Genomic DNA, 20,098 nt, shown 5'->3' with positions numbered 1-20,098 from the left:
TGTAGTGGCGTGAGTGTACCATGGGTATAGCGACGCAAGTGTAGCATGGGTGTAGTGGCGTGGGTATAGCATAGGTGTAGTGGCGTGGGTGTAGCATGGGCGTAGTGGCGTGGGTGTAGCATGGGCGCAGCGGCGTGGGTGTAGCATGGGTGTAGTGGCGTGGGTGTAACATGGGTGCAGCGGCGTGGGTGTAGCATGGGTGTAGTGGCGTAGGTGTAGCATGGGTGTAGTGGCGTGGGTGTAGCATGGGCGTAGTGGCGTGGGTGTAGCATGGGCGCAGCGGCGTGGGTGTAACATGGGTGTAGTGGCGTGGGTGTAACATGGGTGCAGCGGCGTGGGTGTAGCATGGGTGTAGTGGCGTAGGTGTAGCATGGGTGTAGTGGCGTGGGTGTAGCATGGGTGTAGTGGCGCGGGTGTAGCATGGGTATATTGGCGTGGGCGAGAGAGGTGAGAGCCCTGCTGATGTGTGAGCCATGGGAGGACCTGTTATCCTAGCGTCTACTGCCACACACACACACACACGGGTCTCCGTGGTGTAGTGGTTAGCATTACTGACCATGAGTGTGCACGGGCCCTATCGGGAGCCAAGCTTGGCCGCTTCAGTAGGCCCACAGCCAATCCCAAATGTTCATCCTCCCCACTAGGGCTGGTTGGTGAACGAGTATCAGTCTTACTGACGTGTGTGTGTGTGTGTGTGTGTGTGTAGAAACAGACACACACGGGACAGGAGGTTCACTGTTCTGTAAATGAGCCAACGATAGTTAAGACAATCATGACAGTAAGGCAGGGTGACCTTACTCGAGAAATTATTACTACGGTTCATAACTCGTGGGAATTCAAAAGGAAAGATATTCCTGTTGATGTTTACATTCCATACCCTGTAATAGTTGTGATGATCAGGGTATTGGGTAAGCAGTTGTAAACAAGGATATTGGCTAGTACTGTCATTCAGCAGATATGATGAAGGGAAAAAGAAATTTTTATTACCCTTAAGGAAATATACATTTCGGTCACACTGGCTTATAAACATTCGGGATATGGGGTAGCATTGCTAACTCTGAATGATGCACGAACCCGCCTGGGTTCGAATCCTAAGCGCAGTAGTCGGCTCACAGTCAACTCGGCTGTTCATCTTCTCGTGGGAGCTGGGCGATAAATAGGGACCTGTTGTAGGCTGGGATATATACACCATATTATGCAGGTCCAATTTCGAGATGGTCATAATTGGACATACAACTGCTAATGTAATGTCGGCTGCCATGACATTTTATACCTGATCACCGTTTCCCGCGTTAGTAAAGTAGCGCAAGAAGACTAAGAAGAGCCACATCCACTCGCTGCCATTTGTATCGGGATATAAAGTTTGAGGACGGAGTGAGGTTCAGCTGATGAATTACATTAAAAGACAGTCTCAAGAATCATACGTAATTTCATCAAGTTGTTAAAGGATCATGAGGATCAGGAAATTATACAAAGATGAGTAGATCAATGAAACAATAAACGCCATAACATTAATGTTTACAAATATGGACTTGGAATTTCTCTCGAGGCGATGTTTCGGGGGGAAACAAATTCTATATTGCTGAAGAGGTTACTGTTATTCCGTCGGAGGAAATGGATATGTCCATATCCCCAAGACTGTATAGAATAACCCCCCCATGGGTACTGAAGGTGTGTTCGGCCGAGGAGGCCCAGCCTTTAAGCAAAGAAGAGCAGGTAACAAGTGAAGGGCATCCTGGGTGAGGCAACACAAGGCAACACAAGACCTTATTGACATACGGGTGTTATTTCAGCAGGCCACAGGGGAGGTATGAGATGATCCTCTATACTATAGAACCATTGCCACCGGCCAGCAGGGTATGTGAGGCGGGAGAACATAGACAATGAGGCGTATATTACTTTCTTGATAGGCATCAAATTTTTCGAATAATGAGGAATTTGTACCTAGAAGCGTCAGGTCGTGTGTCGGTAATATAATACATTTCTATGAAGGGGTCACGAACAAGAAATGGAAGGATCGGTGGATCGTATTCATTTGGACTCTGCAAAGGTACTGAATGCGGTAGTACAGTGTTCGTAATGAGATGCAACATAGCAGGGGTATATCATTAGGCAGGAGGAAAGATGACTTGAAACACCCTCAAGTGCGAGTTAGGGTGATGATAGCATCGTTACAGAGGAGCGATGCTCGTCAGGGTAGGTAATCATACGTGAGGTACCTCAAGGATCGATCTTGGGTCCTCTTCTGTTCATGTTGTTGATCTCCCATTAGGGGAATAAGATCATGCAGTAGTCAGCTTTGGTATGGTCTTTGAACGACGTACCTTCGTGTAGCATCTGTTCAGGAAAGAGCAGAGATAAATTGAGAATCCATTGTGGATCTAGAATTGTTTCTGAATCGCCCGGCCAGGGCTGGGGCGAGAGGTGGTAAATACTGCAGTTAACCTCCTTAATATAACTAAAAGGAGATTGGATCTTGTTATCGTTGGCAAGGTTCTGAACAGATGAGATGATCTGGATACTGAGATTATTCAGTGTTGGGCTAGAACACACCAGAGAACACTAGTAGAAGCAGGAAAAGCAAGCAGGATAAGCAGACACCGAGAAGGATATGCTATTCTTCAGTCCAAGAATAACTGAGAGTGGGAGTAAGTATGTAGTGTGTGTTACGAATACAAATATCATTACAGAATATTACAGGAGCATACAGGGGTAGGACAATACCTGTGTTGGCTCATCTCCCTTTAGTACATATACGCAGTTACACACACACACACACAGACACACACACACGTAGCGGCCACTAACCAGACACTACCTGCCTGGAACGCACTGAGGAATCTCCCGATAATTGAGTATAATTTGACACGAGACGAAGCAGGATGACGGATGCCCACTCTCCCTCCAGCTGCGTCCCAGGGAGAGAGAGAGAGAGAGAGAGAGAGAGAGAGAGAGAGAGAGAGAGAGAGAGAGAGAGAGAGAGAGCAGCCACGTCAGGGGCGACGCGCACACACTCACCTCACCATCCTACTGTATAGGAACCGTGGACTCAGATCCTGTATGTCTGTTTAATGAGTAATATGTCTGGTGTCGGATGTCTGTGTGGTTCTATCTGTGTCTGGGCTAGTGAGGCGTCTGTGTCATTCTGTGTATGACTGACGTATTTGTGGGCAGGTGTTGAGGACCGTGTGTAGACACGTCTTTATGTATGTGTGTATGAATATATATGTATGTATGGGTGTTACCGGACTTTTCCTGCGTGAAAAGTCAACTTCGGGGTGGTTGTATCCTCATCAATGGACGAAAACTAGTACAAGCTCCGAATGAGTCGGTCATTCCCCTGCTGCTGAATGTAGCGCAGACTTAAAGTTCAAGGGGTGGAAGCCCTTATGAATCGATCCTTAGGTTATATTCAACAAGTGTGTATATATGTGTATGTATGTATGTATGTATATACTTATGTATGTATGCCTGGAGGTGTATCTCTTTGTACCCTTTCAATCTACCGATTGAACGACTGTACTGGCAGTTCGACCATTGCTGCTCATATTGCCATTTGCAGTCCACCCACACATCACTGGCTCATCTGAGCATAATTGGTGTCAACTGTTTGTTTATGTATCGAACCCATAACTCATTTATGAATGAGAGTCACCGCTTCAAACTGGGTGCAGCGGCTGGCTTTGACACATCCCAACTCGGCTCAGCTTTTTTCCAGTCTGAAAGGTTGAAGGCGAAGGTCACTAAGTCTATGTATAAAAACGTCATACGTGCGTGTGTGTGTGTGTGTGTGTGTGTGTGTGTGTGTGTGTGTGTGTGGGTTAAGTCATGGTCGCCTCACTTGCACCTTCATTTCATTTTTTCTTGTACTTCATTATTCTTCAACTTCTCTGAAACCAATGTTTACATATTGTGTTGAAGGTTTGCAATCCGCATTCCTCAACCATTATACCTCTACAATGCACATTTCACAACCCTTGTTTCTCTACAATACACATTCCACAACCCTTATACCTCTACAACACATTTTGCAAACCTTCGGCTTTCAACGTTGTTAAAACTTGTATGTGGTCGCCCATAAGTCTGTGTGTTCAATGAGAAGGTAAGTCCAGTCGACTTAGCTTTTCCCGGTATGGTTAAGTTTACATCACCTGGTGTTGATCTCTTAGCTCCTCTCTGGCCTGATCAAACGATTACATAAAGTGTGTATTGCTTCTGGGGTTCTTGTCTGCGATATTTCTGTCAATGGAGCCTACCATTTGGATTGCCCTGTTCCTCCTACGTGGGCATTTTTCTCCCCTATATCTAAAGCCGTTACTAATATGCACCCCAGGATCATTCCCTCAATCTGCCCTCTTCTTTTACCTTATCCAGGTTGCTTTGTATAGTGTCGCCCTCTTGATTGTCTCGCGCCTTATCTATAAATCTACCATCGTCTACAACAATGTGTATATGTACGATCTAGGTCCTCTCTGAGGTTGATCTACATGGATCACAAACAGCTGTGGCTCCACACTGGGCCTTTAGGGACCCCCAATGTTGTGACTGACGCCCACTTGGAGAAGGTGTTCGTAGAGCGTGATCTTCGCGTCCCTGCCACTGGGTTAACTCTAGATGCAGCCGAGCGGTCTTGCCTTATTCTTCGTCGAGGATTCTGGCTATTTTGACGTGCTTCGTGCGATCTAGCATCGGCCAATCCTGCTACACATCCCACTCGTCCAATGTATCCATTACAGTGAAGAAGATTGCCTCACGCTTGAATTCCCTCCCAGTGATTCCAATTTGCCTTTCACTTATGTCGTCCCATCTACCTAGAATTCGACCATCTGCCTCGTATTTACTTTTCCCCGCCATTGGTCTGCAGACAAAGCTTGTTAATGACCGGGGGGGGGGGGGGGGGGTATTTTGCCCAGGGAAAAAACCTTCTCTGCGTCACCCAGGGTCTTGGATGTCAGCCGAGGGCGTCAGAACCAGTCGCTTCATAGACTTGAAATAAGCACGATGGTACGACCCTTGAGCAAGACGCTTCGACCTTTGAACACGAAGGTGTGACCTTGAGTGCTCAAGGATCGTCCCGTCGTACTCAAGGATCGTCCCGTCGTGCTCAAGGGTCTTGCCGTCGTGCTCAAGGGTCTTACCGTCGTGCTCAAGGGTCTTACCGTCGTGCTCAAGGGTCTTAACGTCGTGCTCAAGGGTCTTAACGTCGTGCTCAAGGGTCTTACCGTCGTGCTCTAGGGTCTTACCGTCGTGCTCAAGGGTCTTTGTAGGGTCTTACCGTCGTGCTCTAGGATCTTACCGTCGTGCTCTAGGGTCTTACCGTCGTGCTCAAGGGTCTTACTGTCGTGCTCAGGTGCTTCGAAGTTGACCGCTAAAGAGATCTGAGCTGAATTGGCAATATATATACTGACCTGGGTATTCCAGCACAATCATTATGCTAAAATAATGAGGTGAACTGCAACAGGAGTTCATATGTTCGTCAATCAAGACACACTGGGACTGGAAGGCACACTGATTATAGAATCACCCGACTCTAATTCCATGACCAGAGACTAGCTGGCCTCCATGAAATGCCCAGGAATTTCTCTTGAAACCTTTTCATCAGAAGGAGGCTCCTCCCCTGTGGCTGGGAGGCTGTATATATCCCCTTCTTCTGCGTCTTAAGTATCATTATCATTATTAGTTATCATTATCATCTCTTCCTTCTGAATGAGCTGGTACGACCAGGGTATGGCCACTTATTCCCTTCTAAAATGAAGTAAGCAAGACGGAGCTATTGCGCAAGCTACTAACGAAGGTAAATTCTTCTCTCCATCCCAGGCGAGTTTGACTCGCCTCGCGGGATACCTTATCAACGGTCCACTGTTTCCCGTTTGGTCAACAGAGGCAATGGAGAGAGAGAGAGAGAGAGAGAGAGAGAGAGAGAGAGAGAGAGAGAGAGAGAGAGAGAGAGAGAGAGTCAATTTGCCCAAGGTTTCACCTCTTCCGGGAATCGAACCTGGACCAATCACTGGTGGGGGCGCCACCGTTCTGATTACCTCCCGGGAATACAGTGTATTAAGTTAATCCCGCTGTATCCTACGTCATCTGGAGGATTTATTAGCACTGTATAATCCTGCTGTGCTGTAAATCCCCAGGGAATGAAGGAGCTAAAGTCTACCCTTTACTGAATCTTATAAGGATTATACACTAATCCTACAAACTCTGGAGTTGGTTGAGGATGATAATGTACTTATCCTACGATCCTACAACACTGTAGCTATTGCACCATATCCTGACATCCAGGTTCTGATCTCATACCAATCCTATGGTGCCTGTAGTCATGTCTACTAATCCTGCACTCCTTTGAATCCTATGGTTTGTAATGATACCAATCTCTACAATCAGTATGGGTACGGGTTAGCTAATCCTATAACTCTATGAATAGTGTTGTGCCAATCCTGTTTATAATCGTGGAGGATTAGGAGAATAACTCCGTACCAATCCTATGCATGAGTTCATGTTGCATAGATCTATCTACATATGACTTACCATCCATCCATACATCTGTTTATCAATATATCTATCTATATGTGCGATTATATATATATATATATATATATATATATATATATATATATATATATATATATATATATATATAATATGTGTGTGTGTGTTGTTTTGACAAACAGCCCCGGGTAAAGTGCTATACGTACCGGTAATAAAGAACATATATCTACTGCTGGTGGGAGAGCCTGTGCGGCGCCTCGCTCACCTGAGCGCCTTCTTCTGCCTCCCACGCCCGTCTTGAGGCCCTTCCGACGTCACTCCATTCAGTAAAGCCAATAGCTTTTCCGCCATTGTTTTTACCACGCCTTTCCATGCCCCTGGAGGACCATTATTGGTCATATTTTCTGTAAGGGGACATAAATATCAGCATGCTGATGGTGTCGGTACATATACTTACAGTTAAGTGTAAGTGTACATGTGTGTGTGTGTGTGTGTGTGTGTGTATGTGTGATATATACTGAGGTTGTTATCGCCACCTGGCAACTCAGGACCCGGCCAGTATATAAAGCAGGAGCGGAGGAGAATGGCCGTCAGCCGAGCGCTTGCTCTCCCCTTCATAACATCGAACCCGCTGCGTGAGACGTCTCCTGCAGGCGGCCGCGCAAGGCAGCTGGCTCTCGTGACTCTGAGCTGGACGCTTATCGCACCACCAACTCACGTGTGCCCTCCTCCTCCGGCAGCAGAGTCGCTCCCACAGGCCCACCACCCTCACGGAACGATACCTTGTGTCTCCTGACGCAGCTGGAAGTGTTTAGTGCCTGGGGACCTTAATACGCGTCGACGGGTTCTCCTTCTTGCGCCGCACAGTTCCTGGTTCCTACGAGGTAGGACGTTCTTCCTCTCGTTCTCTAAGGGAGGCTGTAGGAGGGATGGGGTTAGGCTGAGAGGGGCAAAGGGGAGGGAGGGAGACTTCAGCTTAGCGAAGCCTGACAACACTGAGGAGGCTCAGTGCCTCTATCTCCTGATAGATTTTGTGTCGGTGATGAGGCGACGTCCCTCATACTGCAGGTTTATTTGGGTAATTTATAAGACAGTTTGTTTATGTCTTTCAGTGTGTGTCTTCTGAAGGTTCACATCCACTGATAGGGGGTTCACATCCACTGATATTGCTTCACATATACTGACAGGGATTCACATCCCCTTATGGAGACTCGACTCCCCTGACAATGATTCATTTCCAATGACAGATTCACTTGTTTTGATTAAGGTTCATAGCCACTGACTGAGGTTTATATCCACTGAGAAAGGTTCACATCCCCTGACGGAGTTTCATATCCAGCTGAGAATGTCATACCGGTGTTTGCATACACATCAGGCGAGAGATGTTTTTTACTACTGACGCACACATCTCGAGGTGTACTGGAAGGTACTGGAAAGTACTGGAAGGTCATGACAGGTGCCTTCAGTTCACAGCACACTTTGTCCTTGTAAGATCTCCTTCTCTAGCTTCTAAAAACAAAAGTGAAGTTCTTTTTCACAAAATAATTCTGGCTTCCATCATTATTTTTTCAAAGGTACACCATCCATCATACACTGACGTGCTTAGGAAAAGAAAAATGAATCATTGATTTGTGCACTTTCCTCTTTGCTTCGATCAGTATGATTAATATTTATGTAATGTCGTGAGTATCTGAGTAAGTGAGACTTATAATGTGTTACAGTGCGAGCAACGCTTAAAGTGTAAGTATGTGTGACGTAATGTCACTTTAGGTATCTTAGGTGGGCGGTGGGTGTACGAGGATTTGGCTTCGAGACCCAGGTTGCCATAACAAATGGAACGGGTATTCGATTGCCATCGAATATGCCAGATTTTTATAGCACTCGGTGACCAGTCTGTCTCCCACTGCGCGAACGGCGCCTTGAATCCCGCTGGTAGAGGAGTTAAATAGTTCCCTTCGATGTCTGAATCTTATACACGTCTATATCACACAGTCTCCCTGGCTCAGACCCCAGCTTCTGCAGTTCCACACTCGAGTCTGTCACTTGACACTTTGTCATTCGCTAGAAACGACTGACTTGGTCTCCCTCGGTCCATCTTCCACCTGACCCCTCTCCAAGACCCGTTCATCTACCTCCCTCACCATCCCATCCATAAACAAATCAAACAGCCATACTGACAACGCACACCTCTGCCGCAGACCCACCTTCACTTGGTACCACTCGCCCTCCTCTCTTCTTACTCGCAGGCGCGCCATATTCTTTCGCTAGAAACGCCTCGCTGCCTTTAGCAGTTTTACTGCCATACCATATATTTGCACCACATTCCAAATGACATCTCTATGAACACTCATTATACGCTCTCCCTAAATCCATAAATACCATATATAAATCCCTCCCTCTCTCTCTTTCTCGAAGCATTTTTCCACTCGAGTTTCTTTAAAGCAAACACCTTCTCCACATATCCCCTACCATTCCTACAGCCACAGTTTTCTCCCACCAGTCTGATGCTGTGTGCATGCCACCACCACCACCCACCTCAATCGCCACACTCCCATAAATTCACCAGGTACCCCCCCAGGCAGATTTATATAGCTGTAATTCGGACATTCACATTTGTCCTCCATGAATTTATATACAGTGGCGCTATACAGGCGTTCTGCTTGTCCTCTCCTTGAGCCATACGTACACTGAAAGTATTGACTGAACGATCAACAGTGTTGATCTTCGCTGTAGACTGGACGCAATACATTATTCATACATTTGGCTCGGCTGTTTATCACGCGCCAATTTTCAATAGCCATTTTATACACTTCTCGGCATTTTACTTCCTATATTTCGTCGGTAAATCTTCGCTTTAGCCACTTTAGCTTTCCCCACCGTACATCCCCCAGGTGTTGCTTACCTGTTTAGCCATTTCGTGTTTTTCTGGCACGCCTTTTGACCCGAGTTCATTAATATTGACGGATGTTTCTTAGTCATGACAGGCCTTTACTTCTGTCGTTTATCGTCGATCTATGATTCGGGCGTTGATCACACACACACACACACACACACACACACACACTTGTTTACAGTAAACATTAAACGCCTTTGTTTCCACGTGTTTGTTGTCGGCCTTTGTTCGTTATAACTGACTTCTGGTCTCGATATCACAGAACTCTGCATCTGATATATATATATATATATATATATATATATATATATATATATATATATATATATATATTGATTTGCAAAACACATATAATTCAGTTCGTCGAAGGTATACATTTAGTCGTATAGCATATTATGTGAAAGTGTATGATGTAAGAGTTGCATAATTGTATTCCAGTGTTAAACCTTCATTTATTCTGTGTATTATCGTATCGACGTATTTGCATCTGCGTGATTTATTTGCTTTTATGAAGAAGACATTATCTTGGTCACAGGAATTTAAGAAATTGATAATAGTTTCATTTCTAACCTCGCCAGAAAGCGATAGAAATTAATGAGAAGGTATGGAAGACTTTAGCCGATTATGAAGATACGTAACACAAAGGTTCGACTCCCATTTGTGTTCTACGTCGTATACAGTAAAAGAAATGCGCATCGTAGAGCGAGATGCCGCCTCTCCACCACTAGCCCGTCTTAATGCAATGGTGAAATGTGACGCACTCCCTTGGGAGCGACCAAGACCAATGGCGTGCGGCGCACTTCATCGTATTCCAGCGAGGCAGAGTGCGTAGTGCCTGCCTAGGTTCCACACACACACACACACACACACACACACACACACACACACACACACACACATATATACATAAGCACACATGACCTCACTTTCCTAGCCAAATCCCCTTTTATGGGGCTCTCGCAGCGCTCAGGAAGCCGGCCTTGTTCACCGGGTGTGACCAAAGGTCAAAGAGTGTGGTGATGTTGCGTGTACATCCATGTGAGGTGCGTGGAGAATGGATCTCCTGTGTTTTCAGTGTGGAAGTTCCATCTTGGGCATGGGAGGGGAGGAGGTGGTCTTGTGATGTGCTGAAATGGTGTTTGTGAATTAAAAAGCATGACTAGTACATGTCTAGGGGGTGTAGTTTCAGCCGGGTGTGTGTATGTCTGGTGGAGTAGTGTTCGAGGCTGGGTTGGGAGGGTTGCTACGGTGTGTACACATTCTACCAGTGTCGTGTTTCTTGTCGTAAGAGGATCTGTGAATGTAGGATGCTGAGCTGTGAAGCAAGGGGTTAAGTTTTTATTTTCATGTCTACCTACATGTCTATCTACCTACGTATCTACCATTCCATATACACATGTATATGTGATTCATTACTTATTTTTTTAACTTGAAGGGAAGAAGTTTTACACCCGTGTGGCCTCCATCTCTCTGAACCATTTCTATTCTCAGACAAGTTCTTAAACCCTGTGTATGCTGTCTGCACTTGCTTCTCCCTTGTTCATTTTTTTCCATTCATCCGCTCTCACACTTTTGGAAATAGGTTTCTTGTTTAATTTCATGTTATGTCCTCTAGTTGTCCTATATCAACTCTCCAAGTCTGGTTTAAAGCCTTAAAGGTTATAATCAGGTCATCCCTCGCTCTTTTCTCTTCCATGGTGAGGAAACTGAAAGCTTCAATCCTTTTCCTGTAATCTGACCCTCTGTATACAGATATCGTCTTTGTCTACCTCCTCTGGATCTTCTTCCGTTGGCTCTTGGCGCTTCTTTAGGTGCTGTGACAAAGCTTGAGAACCTAGACTTGGCCTTATGTAGGATGTGTGTGTGTGTGTGTGTGTGTGTGTGTGTGTGTGTGTGTGTCGACGACGTAACTCCTGCCAACCCCTGACGCATATTATGACGCAATAGCCCGACTCTCGTCAGCGTTGAATAATGCAAAACTAATAAGCGTGACTCTGGGCCATGCAGCCCACATGGGGAGCAGTGTCCGGGAGGGAGACACATGAGGAAGATGGACAATGAGGGATATACGGGAGAGAGAAATATTCGTCAAGTCACATGACAGATGTAGATTCCGTGTCACTCACATCTACGCAGGAACCAGACGCACAATGCTCATGACTGTCGCAAATCAGGCGTACATAACACATACTTTTACGCAATATATATATATATATATATATATATATATATATATATATATATATATATATATATATATATATATACTGCGAAGAATTATTTTTCTCTGTTTACAGAAGTATGTATGTCCCTGTTTTTGCCCCGTTCATTGAGTCTACACATAGTGTTTCTGGGTTCTTAATATACGTTCTTGTAAGCTTAGAGTTCAGTCAGGAGCTTTAACATTGCTGGGTGATATTTGTGGTCCTCAAAAATTAACAGTTATAAAGAATATTGTTTTTTCTGTATTAACCCTCATGACTGATGTCTTATACGGTTTGCATCTGCCATGGATTCCTAAGCTTACAGAGGCGTTAATATTCATGAGTTTACAAAGGCTGTTGCTTTCTCAAGTTTACGGGGGCACGGGAGCCATTGGGTTTACAAAAGCTTAAGCATCCTTGAGTTTACAAAGATGCAAGCGCCACTCAGTTTACAGTGGCGCAGGTGCCATTAGGTTTACGAAGGTTTATCCATCCTCGAGTTAAGAGATGCAAGTCCCGGTAAGTTCACAAACACGTATGTACCCTTGAGATCATGGAGGTGTTTATACTAAGGGAGGCAGGGAAGACTTGCTCTCCCCTGGCTGAAGAATGTTGGCTGATGATGCATTTGCAGTGGTTGCTGGGAGTACGACAGATCAGGGCATTAATGATGAGACGGGCAACAGGATGGCGGAATGAGGACGTAATTATAGTAACAGAGATGAAGAGGAATGAGGATATTAGGTAATAAAGACAGAGACAGCGTAGTTTATGTTGTCTGTCTCATTAACATACAAAATACTTTTGCTACGCTACTAACACTTCTTTTGTGGGTAATGTCTGTGTCATTATACTCGCCAGGCTTTCATTCAGCCCCTAATACACTTAGACATTTAGGTACTTTTCCTTCTTCTACTTAACACTTTATCCCTAGCATGAATTTCAACTTGTCTCATGTATTTCCATAGAGCATCACAAGGGGAGTATCCAACTCTCTTTCATTTGATATTTGGACCCACTCCTTTATCATAAGGAGGATGTGATATCACCCTGGCAGATGGGTACCTCATTCAAGTATGCCTTATTACATGCTTGCTCGACGCTACCACCTCATACTTATCAGTCGCTCACTACCAGCAAACTCCAACACACACACACACACACACACACACACACACACCCACACACACACACACACACACTTCAACGCACTCCTTCCCATACGCACATTCCTTCTTCGTCCCCCATCTACTCACTCTTCTCACAACATACACATTTTCACACTTTTCCCTACACACTCTTTAACGCACCTGTCCCTCACACTACTCTGTCTCTTCCCCCCCTACACCACACACACTCCTCCCCCGCACCCCACACACACACTCGCACAGGTAATAATCTCCAAATCCCATTAGAATGCATTATCCTCTAAATCTAAATTAATAATTAGCTTGAATTATGTAGATGATGGATGGATTACTTTCAAATTTTTTCACAGGGATGTAAATTGCAACAAAACAGTGTGTCATTTAGCGCAACTGAGCAATAAACTTATTAGTTTATATATATATATATATATATATATATATATATATATATATATATATATATTATCCCTGGGGATAGGGGATGAAGAATACTTCCCACGTATTCCCTGCGTGTCGTAGAAGGCGACTAAAAGGGGAGGGAGCGGGAGGCTGGAAATCCTCCCCTCTCGTTTTTTTTTCTTTTTTTTAATTTTCCAAAAGAAGGAACAGAGGGGGGCCAGGTGAGGATATTCCACAAAGGCCCAGTCCTCTGTTCTTAACGCTACCTCGCTAATGCGGGAAATGGCGGATAGTTTAAAAGAAAGAAGAAAGATATATATATATATATATATATATATATATATATATATATATATATATATATATATATATATAATGTGTATATAGTACGTAGGTTATATCCGGATTGTATTCCCGTGAGGTCCCTGTGGCACAGGTGTTAAGGTCCCTGATGGTAACCTGAAGCTCTGGGTTCGAGACCAGGTGTGGCTGGCAGGATGTTGTCGAGCCTCCGTGGTCCACCAACCCGGGGGGCTGGTCACTCGCCTTCCCCTCAAGATCCTGTATGTGTGGTCGTGTGCCGGGGGAAAGGGGAAAGGGGAAAGGGGGGGAGTCATTCGAGTGGGCCCCAAGGGAGGGGGAAGGGAGGGGGTTGTAGAGAGATGTGGGCCGTTGGAGTAGTTACTGTATTGGAGAGAGAGAGAGAGAGAGAGAGAGAGAGAGAGAGAGAGAGAGAGAGAGAGAGAGAGAGAGAGAGAGAGGTCTCTCTCTCTCTCTCACAACCGCCGGTTGGTCGTTCCCTCTTTCTAATCACCACATCCAACCAGGTAGTTAAGGAACTACTAGGGATGTCAGGTTAGTAAAAAATACCCCTTAAGGTAAATACGTATCCTTTAAAGTGACAAAATAACACTTAAGTAAATGAAATATCAACCTAGTGAGATGAGATTACCACTCTAATTAGGACGACATCGCTGTAGGGCCTCAGCCGGGAGGTGTGGTAGAGGGTGTGTGTGTGTGTGTGTGGTACTGGACTGGCTGCCCCACCTCCTCCCTGTGGTAGAGGGTGTGTGTGTGTGTGTGTGGTACTGGACTGGCTGCCCCACCACCTCCCTGTGGTAGAGGGTGTGTGTGTGTGTGTGTGGTACTGGACTGGCTGCCTCACCTCCCTGTGGTAGAGTGTGTGTGTGTGTGGTACTGGACTGGCTGCCCCACCTCCCTGTGGTAGAGGGTGTGTGTGTGTGTGTGTGTGGTACTGGACTGGCTGCCCCACCACCTCCCTGTGGTAGAGGGTGTGTGGGTGTGGTACTGGACTGGCTGCCCCACCACCTCCCTGTGGTAGAGGGTGTGTGTGTGTGTGTGTGGTACTGGACTGGCTGCCCCACCACCTCCCTGTGGTAGAGTGTGTGTGTGTGTGTGTGTGTGGTACTGGACTGGCTGCCCCACCACCTCCCTGTGGTAGAGGGTGTGTGTGTGTGTGTGTGGTACTGGACTGGCTGCCCCACCACCTCCCTGTGGTAGAGTGTGTGTGTGTGTGTGTGTGTGTGGGTACTGGACTGGCTGCCCCACCACCTCCCTGTGGTAGAGGGTGTGTGTGTGTGTGTGTGTGTGTGTGTGGTACTGGACTGGCTGCCCCACCACCTCCCTGTGGTAGAGGGTGTGTGTGTGTGTGTGTGTGTGTGGTACTGGACTGGCTGCCCCACCACCTCCCTGTGGTAGAGGGTGTGTGTGTGTGTGTGTGTGTGTGTGTGTGTGTGTGGTACTGGACTGGCTGCCCCACCACCTCCCTGTGGTAGAGGGTGTGTGTGTGTGTGTGTGTGTGGTACTGGACTGGCTGCCCCACCACCTCCCTGTAGTAGAGGGTGTGTGTGTGTGTGTGTGTGTGGTACTGGACTGGCTGCTGCCCTACCACCTCCCTGTGGTAGAGGGTGTGTGTGTGTGTGTGTGGTACTGGACTGGCTGCCCCACCACCTCCCTGTGGTAGAGGGTGTGTGTGTGTGTGTGTGGTACTGGACTGGCTGCCCCACCACCTCCCTGTGGTAGAGGGTGTGTGTGTGTGTGTGTGGTACTGGACTGGCTGCTGCCCTACCACCTCCCTGTGGTAGAGGGTGTGTGTGTGTGTGTGTGGTACTGGACTGGCTGCCCCACCACCTCCCTGTGGTAGAGGGTGTGTGTGTGTGTGTGGTACTGGACTGGCTGCACCACCACCTCCCTGTGGTAGAGGGTGTGTGTGTGTGTGTGGTACTGGACTGGCTGCACCACCTCCCTGTGGTAGGGTAAGCGGCTTTGCAAGACACGGCTGAACCTGACTGCTGCTCTGCTTACTTGTGCTGCTGTTTTTACCTGCTGTTCCTTCTGCTCTTACTTCCTCCGTTGCTGCTTCTTCTGTTATGCTTTTACTCTCCCTCCTCCTCCTTCTGTTCATATATACTCTCACGTGTGTGTGTGTGTGTGTGTGTGTGTGTGTGTGTGTGTGCCCTTTAATCAGCGCTGATTCATCTGTTCAAAATGGTCGGACATTCATTGTGTTCATCACTGCAGACATCGCTGACCCGCTACTCAACCCGAGTTTCACTGTCGAAACTTGAGCCCAAAATCTAGCATCTTCACCGTCGCAAGTTTCATATCCCACCGGAAACCGTCAGTTTCCTCATCACCTCGAGTTTCGGATTTTATCACACGAAGTTTCGCCTCTACCTCAAGTTTCAACAGTCTCGCCAAGTTGTTAATTTCACCACTGTTGTGTTTTCATAACCTTATTACTTCCATGTCCTCTAAAATGTCCTTTTATGATACAATAAACGTCTTGGGTGAGAATAGATCTGATACGTTATCTATTTAGAGTTTTAGAAAACATTTGATAAAGTTACGCATCAAAGGTTACTACCAAAAGCTGTCTCATGGTATAGATGAAATTGTAGTTCCATGAGAATTGGCTGACTGGTGGTAAACATAGAGTTGTGATTAATGGTCCAGTCTCAAAATGGTTGGACGTAACAAGTGTTGTGCCACCGGGATTGGTCTCTCTCTCTCTCTCTCTCTCTCTCTCTCTCTCTCTCTCTCTCTCTCTCTCTCTCTCTCTCTCTCTCTCTCTCTCTCTCTCTCATATCTATATCAAAGACGCTAATATACATTGTATAGTATCGAAATGCGTTGTAATGCGCCGTGCATTACCGATATTCGCGGATGATGGTAACTTGGGAGATGAATTTACAACGGAAACTAAACGTCTTCAGCTCCAAAATGACCGACACACTGATCAAGTGGTCTTACAACAAGCGGCAAATGAATTTCTATAACGATTTGTGCAAAGTTGTACATTACGTTGGTCTCAACGACAAGACGAGGACAACCTCGAAAGGATCCAGTCGTCTGTTGGTATTTGAATTCCTCTAAATTCCTTTTGCAGCGGTCATGATAATGATGGTAATGAACGTAATAATATAGACGACTAGACACTATAAATCCGTAACCCAGATATTCCAGCACTGGAGTGGGATCCTCTTTGACAGTGACTTTTCCAGCACTGCCACCGCGAGAGGTCTGGACAGTTGAAGCCTTCTGAGCCTGGAATTTCAGGGAATAACATTTCTTTTGATTCCAGGTCAGCGAGTGGTGTAACGCGTTTCATTCCGCTGCTTAAAACTTTCAGGGGGCACTGAATACCTCAGCAAGTTGGGAGGGCAGTTTTACGGAGCTGCGACGCCAACGTGTAAACCAAGTGTAAAAAAGGGGGGGGGGGAGGGATTCCCCCTCCCCCTCAGGAATTGGTGGACTATTTTGGCGGATTTACGGGAGGGTGGATTTTGTAAGGGAGGGTTCAGCAGGGAGGGGAGGGAGGGAAATGTGAAGGGGTGAGGATGGATTCCTAACGTGACAGGAATTCATGGCCAGGCGCCATACTCGAATCATTTCCCCAACTCCGTTCACGTCTTCTGTTGGGGGTTGAGGCACCTGTGATCCTCCAGGCTGTTTAGGTCAGTGAGGACGTCCCTGTCAGTAGGTGCTCGAGGGCCTTGCTGTTCTTCGTAGCGGCGTCTTGTACGTTTGAGCTAACCCGGTGATCTTTTCACCAATGGCGTCTTAGCTACGTCTCTTCCTTGTATGTCAACTGACTGTTCTACGTCTTCTATCTCATCATTGTATCTTCTCTGATGATGTGATCACTGCACGAAAGTGCACTTGTGAACGCATCATGTTTCATTTTCCTTGTGGTTATATGCATAGTGCTAAATCATGCGCACCACTGTGACCTCTTGCAATATATATATATTGTGGTACTTCCTCACACAAGTCTCCTTCCCAAGCTCACTTACTCTCACCACCCTCTTCACCCCAACATTCACTCTTCTTTTCTGAAAACCCATACAAATCTTCACCTTAGCCTCCACAAGATAATGATCAGACATCCCTCCATATATATATATATACATATATATATGTGTGTATATATATATATATATATATATATATATATATATATATATATATATATATATATATATATATATATATATATATATATATTATCCCTGGGGATAGGGGAGAAAGAATACTTCCCACATATTCCCTGCGTGTCGTAGAAGGCGACTAAAAGGGAAGGGAGCGGGGGGCTGGAAATCCTCCCCTCTCATTTTTTTATTTTAATTTTCCAAAAGAAGGAACAGAGAAGGGGGCCAGGTGAGGGTATTCCCTCAAAGGCCCAGTCCTCTGTTCTTAACGCTACCTCGCTATCGCGGGATATGGCGAATAGTATGAAAAAAAAAAAAAAAAAAAATATATATATATATATATATATATATATATATGTGTGTGTGTGTGTGTGTGTACATGTATTTATAGATTCTGTGTGTGTGTCGGTGTATTCATGGGTTAAGGTGGGTGTTTGTTTTTGAACCTTATTTACCTCAAAAGCTATTCAGATCTCGTCTCTTAATGAGGATTATCTTAATTGCCGCCTCATTAGCTTGCAAGTGAAGATCTATTTTCCATCGACCTAAGACTAATTACGTTTTGAGTGGGTAAACCGCTCAAGCCCTTCGCTCTGACACTGGCATCTAAACGAGCCAGCAAACACGTTATTAGAAAATACGAAATACGTATAGATTGGACTCTGGTTTAAGTCCCATTCACGTCTAATAGATATACGTAAATTCGTATGCTGCAGCCATTCATTTATTTCGACCATTTATAAATCTTTCTTTTTCATTCGTTTTTTGATTCCTGTCTTGTTTTTACGCTACAATTCTGGCAGTCACTTGTTTACCAAATGGCATCCTAGCTACGTCTCTTCTTTTTATATTTATACTGACGTATTTTTTTCTTGTATGTCCTCTGATGACGTGATTATTACACGAAAGTGCACTTAGGAACTTATCGTGTTTCATTTCCCCGTGGACTCATAGTGATATATATATATATATATATATATATATATATATATATATATATATATATATATATATATATATATATATATATATATATCGTTTTTATTTGCCCTTTTCTGATATAGCGCAACATCCGGGATTTGTAAGAAAGATATCTTTAATCATATCCGTCAATATATCGATCAGTTTGTATTTGATAGATTTTCATTGTTTAATTTTTTTCAGTCGCTTTCGTTTGTCACTGCAATGACATGTCTTGAAGACTGTGTGGTGAAAGGTGAATGGAAGACAACAGAATGAAATCATTATATCATCTCTCTCTCTCTCTCTCTCTCTCTCTCTCTCTCTCTCTCTCTCTCTCTCTCTCTCTCTCTCTCTCTCTCTCTCTCTCTCTCTCTCTCTCTCTCTCTCTCTCTCTCTCTCTCTCTCTCTCTCTAAGATAGTCATTTTCCTCTTCACCAAGACACAATGTAGTACGTATCTACCCACAAAAAATATCCCATTAGGCAATAGCAGGGCAGACCAGACAGAAATTGCTGGTCCATGACACAATTCATTTTACAACAGAATTTTATCTTTTTTTTTTCCGTCTCTCGTTAGAATTTAATCTCTCTTCGCAAACCGGATTATCTGTTGTCATGTTGTACAAATGCAGTGGAATGAGGACCAATTTAGAAAGACTATAATATAGGAGAAATCGATCAATATATATATATATATATATATATATATATATATATATATATATATATATATATATATATATATATAGATGAATGAAGCTAGGAACACTCATTAGAAGAATGACAGATGTACGAAATTGTATATGGAAAAGTAGAGGGCAAATACTATACAGTATAGAAGGATATGGTCAGAACCACAAACGAGGAATGGACAGTCTTGTGAAAAATACATAATGACATTGACAGAAGGCTGAGAATGTCTCGAAAGGAAGTCGTTATGTGAGGAGAGAGAGAGAGAGAGAGAGAGAGAGAGAGAGAGAGAGAGAGAGAGAAGGAGAGAGAGAGAGAGAGAGAGAGAGAGAGAGATTTGGTAAGAGGAGAGGGGGAGAAAGCCTTTTCTTCTTTGTCGAGAGGGTAGAAGGATGAAAGGGGTTATCTGTTATCATCGTATAGATGCCTGGTGTAGGTACAAGGAGAAAGGGGTCACCTTCCATGGAGTTAAGTGGGTTTGCGAGAGACGGGAGGCTGAAGTCGCAAGAGTTGATTAGATTGTGCTACATGGGGGACGTAGTGGCTCGCGTGATTGCACGGGAGTGCAGTAGGAACTTAGGTTTGCCTAGCTTAAGTGCAGGCAAGTGCTGTAAATAGGGAGGTGTAGCCTGCTGTAATGTAATCCCATGCAGCAAGATAATGTGGCGTAGCTTGTTTAAGTGTAAGCAAGTGAAGTAAGATAGGGAGATCTTATATGACATAGATTACAGGAGATACGGCCCTAAGGAAATTTAAGATATTCAAGATTAAGAAAGTAAAACTTCAGAGTAACCATCTCTCTCTCTCTCTCTCTCTCTCTCTCTCTCTCTCTCTCTCTCTCTCTCTCTCTATATATATATAT

At 45.0% G+C, this 20,098-nt stretch overlaps 1 protein-coding gene across 3 annotated transcripts in view; it reads left to right on the top strand.

Annotated features, from left to right (window-relative positions):
* Positions 1-20,098, top strand: part of Dh44 (diuretic hormone 44) — a 141,865-nt gene that overhangs the window by 47,153 nt on the left and 74,614 nt on the right. Inside the window, exon 1 of one of the 3 annotated variants that reach the window (XM_071682228.1) lies at positions 7,084-7,373. The exons of the other annotated variants lie outside the window; for them this stretch is intronic. The gene's annotated coding sequence lies outside the window, so the exon portion shown is untranslated. Of the gene's footprint in view, positions 1-7,083; positions 7,374-20,098 lie in introns of those variants that run through there. 3 annotated transcript variants of the gene reach the window in all.

This window comes from Panulirus ornatus, chromosome 34, assembly GCF_036320965.1.
Source record: "Panulirus ornatus isolate Po-2019 chromosome 34, ASM3632096v1, whole genome shotgun sequence".
In the NCBI taxonomy this organism is placed as follows: Eukaryota; Metazoa; Arthropoda; class Malacostraca; order Decapoda; family Palinuridae; genus Panulirus; species Panulirus ornatus.
This window is presented reverse-complemented; position numbering and strand designations above follow the sequence as displayed.